This window comes from Hibiscus syriacus, unplaced genomic scaffold, assembly GCF_006381635.1.
Source record: "Hibiscus syriacus cultivar Baekdansim isolate YM2019G1 unplaced genomic scaffold, ASM638163v2 tig00002866_pilon, whole genome shotgun sequence".
In the NCBI taxonomy this organism is placed as follows: Eukaryota; Viridiplantae; Streptophyta; class Magnoliopsida; order Malvales; family Malvaceae; genus Hibiscus; species Hibiscus syriacus.
The window spans coordinates 126,610-130,000 of record NW_024061950.1 but is presented as its reverse complement, the minus strand read 5'-3'; the positions used below and the strand labels follow the sequence as shown (position 1 = coordinate 130,000).

The window sequence follows — 3,391 nt, the reverse complement described above, 5'->3', positions numbered from 1 at the left end:
CCGCAGTGCATCAAGGTCAAGATCGCCATTAAGAAGAGACGAGGAATCCCGATAATGCAGCCATCGTATGCAAAATTTATCAGAGTCTGGAGGAAAAGTCGGTAAGAATCATTCGCATGTTGCGAAAGTTAAAGATGCAGCAGGTATGAGAGAAGTAGGCTAGTTTTGACTACACACATGGACGAATTATCAACATCTCAAAAGCAGTAGTAGTTTGAAAGTATCAGCGGTCTGCTTGTATCGTAAACTATCTGCTGCCAAATGATTCGAAAACATGGAATAAACATCAACTAATGAGGCTGCTTCATCAAATCCATTTTTTACTACAGCTTCATGCATTTCAGTAATACTAATCTGACAAGGCATTTACGACAAACCGAACAAACGGAGAACATTCACAGGCTACCAATGCATGGATTATCGATATTATCAACTATTTTATGCCTCAATATTACATGGCTCATATGAATAAGGCAATCCCAACAATAATGTATTGTCATTCAATTCATCGATAATTTTTATTAATACACAAAATTCATACAATATTAATACATCAAATAGAACATTGAATTCCTAACCTTCACGACCATACAACCAAATAGGTTTTTAGCAGCGTTTTCTCAATCATATAGCGGCGTTTTTAAGCTCCATTAAAAACCTTTGTGCCGCAAAAAGCGCCGTCGGCGTTTGTGTAAAGGTTATGTTTTTTTAACGATGTTTTTTTACAAACGTCGCTAAAGGTAATGATATTTAGCGGCATTTTTTAAACAAACGCCACTATTTATCTTTTCTTTTGTGGTTGTTTGTCCCAAAAACGAGCTAAATATTCTGACATATAGTTGCGTTTGTTCCCAAAAACACCGCTAAATGTTATAGAATATAGTGGCGTTTGTGAATGTAAAACGCCTCTATTGACTATGTATATAGTGGCGCTGTATAAACGCCGCAAAAGAACTAGAACTATTGACTATGTATTCAGTGGCATTTTTTTATACAAACGTCGCGAATTAAAACTAATTTTTCAAATGTTGTTTTCTACTCTTTTGTTACCAAAATTTAAAATTTAACCTGTAGCATTATCCAATAAACTTGACATCCATAACAACAAACTTGAAATCCATAACAGTAAACTTGAAATCCATAATAATAAATCAAAGTTTACATTAACGTAAAATATAATGTAGTTTAACATCGTTAACTAGAATAAACAATAATAACACCTAAGATGGTGGACTCTGGGATTGATTTTGTCGTATCATCTGCATCATAGCTAGAAGTTGGTTTTGAAGGTCTTCACATTTTTTCTGATGTGTATCTGATATTGATACACATCAGAAAAAATGAATGGTTACGGAAGAAGTCGTGGCGAGGCAATAATTTATAGTGACTTATAAGATCAACAGCACCGCTAAGCTCTCTTGGTCCTACATTTATTTATATACATCATTTCTTGTAAGTTGAAAAAGAAATATGATAACAAAAATATAAATATCAAAGAATTTTAGATGAAAATACAATTGAATCTGAATTTTTTAATCTAAAAACTTCAAATGGATTGAACAAAGCCAAAAACAAAGGCAATGAAAACAAAGAAAGTGCCATAAAACCCTTATTCTAAACAATATTACCTCCTCCAAATGTCTTGCCTTCAAGATCCATGTGTTAATGATTCATGAAATATGTACCATCATAAACTGCAATTTTTTAGTCAAAAGTCAGGGAAAATATCCATGAATATCGACTCAAAACATCTATAAAGGTTAAACAAAGATTTACATGCAGCATGCTACGTAGTGTAGAAAGGCTATAACATATTAAAACTAAAAATACATGCATACATATGGTAAGTGCATCTCTTATACACTTTGTTGCCCTTCCGTTTCACACTTGTAAAACTAACAGGCAGCTTACAGTTCCAATGCTAACTTTCACATCAAATATAGTTCTCCAACGTAGCAATTAATTTCTTTTCCCTCATCTTTTCTACAATTTATTTATATTAAAACAATCATATCACTAGTACCAAAAGATATGCAAATTTGGGCAAAAGATATGTGAAGTAAATCTGATGAAAACCAACTTGGTAATCAGCTAACTGTTTGTTTTCAGATCAAAATGCAAAATAGAGGCAAAGCCATGATTAATATTTGCATTGAACATATCAAAGCACCAATAGCCTCAAACATATGGATTTAGTATAAAGAAATCGACCCACTAACTTTAAAAACTACATTCCCCGTTAAACTTTTGACCATACCTTAGTATTAATTGGCAAAACAAGATAAATAATAGCATATGTAACTTTCAGAATAAATTATAAATTCCTAGTTAACGTTTACTGTTGAAAGTTTGTAATAATAAATTTTGATTCGGGATTTCTCTATTATTCTATTTTTTAGCATGTTTGTATAATATTATACATTCTGGTCTTACCTGTCCACTTGATGCAGGAAGACTTCTGCAGTTTCCCGGTCTTCCGTAACGATACAATTAGTATGTGCACTACAAATGGAGGAAAAAATATCTGCATATGGACACAAGAGACAATGTTATACAAAATTCAGCAAGAATACCGGCCAAAGTATACAAAGTTCAGTGGAATTAACATGGATGATAAAAGCACACACACACAACAATTTATTGTGGTAGAAAAAGATTCTACAACAGAGGTATAAAATAATGAAACCACCAATGTCGCTAATCCAAAAATATCCTTAAAAGGATATCTAATATTTAATGTACTCCAAACGAAAAGAACTTATTTTAAGCATAAGAAGCCATACTAACTACTCCAAATTCATGGCCTTAATCCTTTTCTTTGAGATATTCTTCATTTAAAAGTTATGTTTTTCTCATTCAGAAGAGAAATTTCCCAAGTCAAAACTTTAAAAGACAATTTTAAATAGCACTATTCTAATTACAGACTATCAGATATAATAGGCAATTGTTTAATTAAAATTCACTTATCAAGTTTAATGATTAAGAAGCTGGGATCTTAAATTTCTCATTTTCAATATATAAGTTAAAGAATATTTACTTCTCAACATCTAGAAACCTGTCACTCAGTTGCCTAAGTTGGTGTCTCATTACATTAGAAAAACCAATTTGAACTCCAATCATTGACACCACCGAGGTGTCACAATGTAAACACCTTGAGTCTGTTAGGATCTAGCATCACTAGTCAAAGATCAAAATCTAAATCCATGAAGCACCAAAATCTCAGACAGTCCACAGCTTTGTTCATGGTAAATATTCAGCATCTGATATGAACTTCTTAAATGCATTCATAATTCTTAGGTTAAGTTGTTTGTTCTCACCTCCAACACATTGTAGGCCACGTAGGGTTTGATTGTTCCTTGCCTGTGAATCATGTGATATATTAAGTGATATC

General features: G+C 32.4%; 1 long non-coding RNA gene across 1 annotated transcript; it reads right to left on the bottom strand.

Moving 5' to 3' along the window:
• Positions 1-1,608: 1,608 nt before the first annotated feature.
• On the bottom strand, positions 1,609-3,391 carry LOC120160744. Its single transcript, XR_005519447.1, has 3 exons — positions 3,318-3,391; positions 2,434-2,524; positions 1,609-1,694 (listed from the first exon to the last, which is right to left on the bottom strand). It is a non-coding gene; the product is annotated as an uncharacterized LOC120160744 (long non-coding RNA).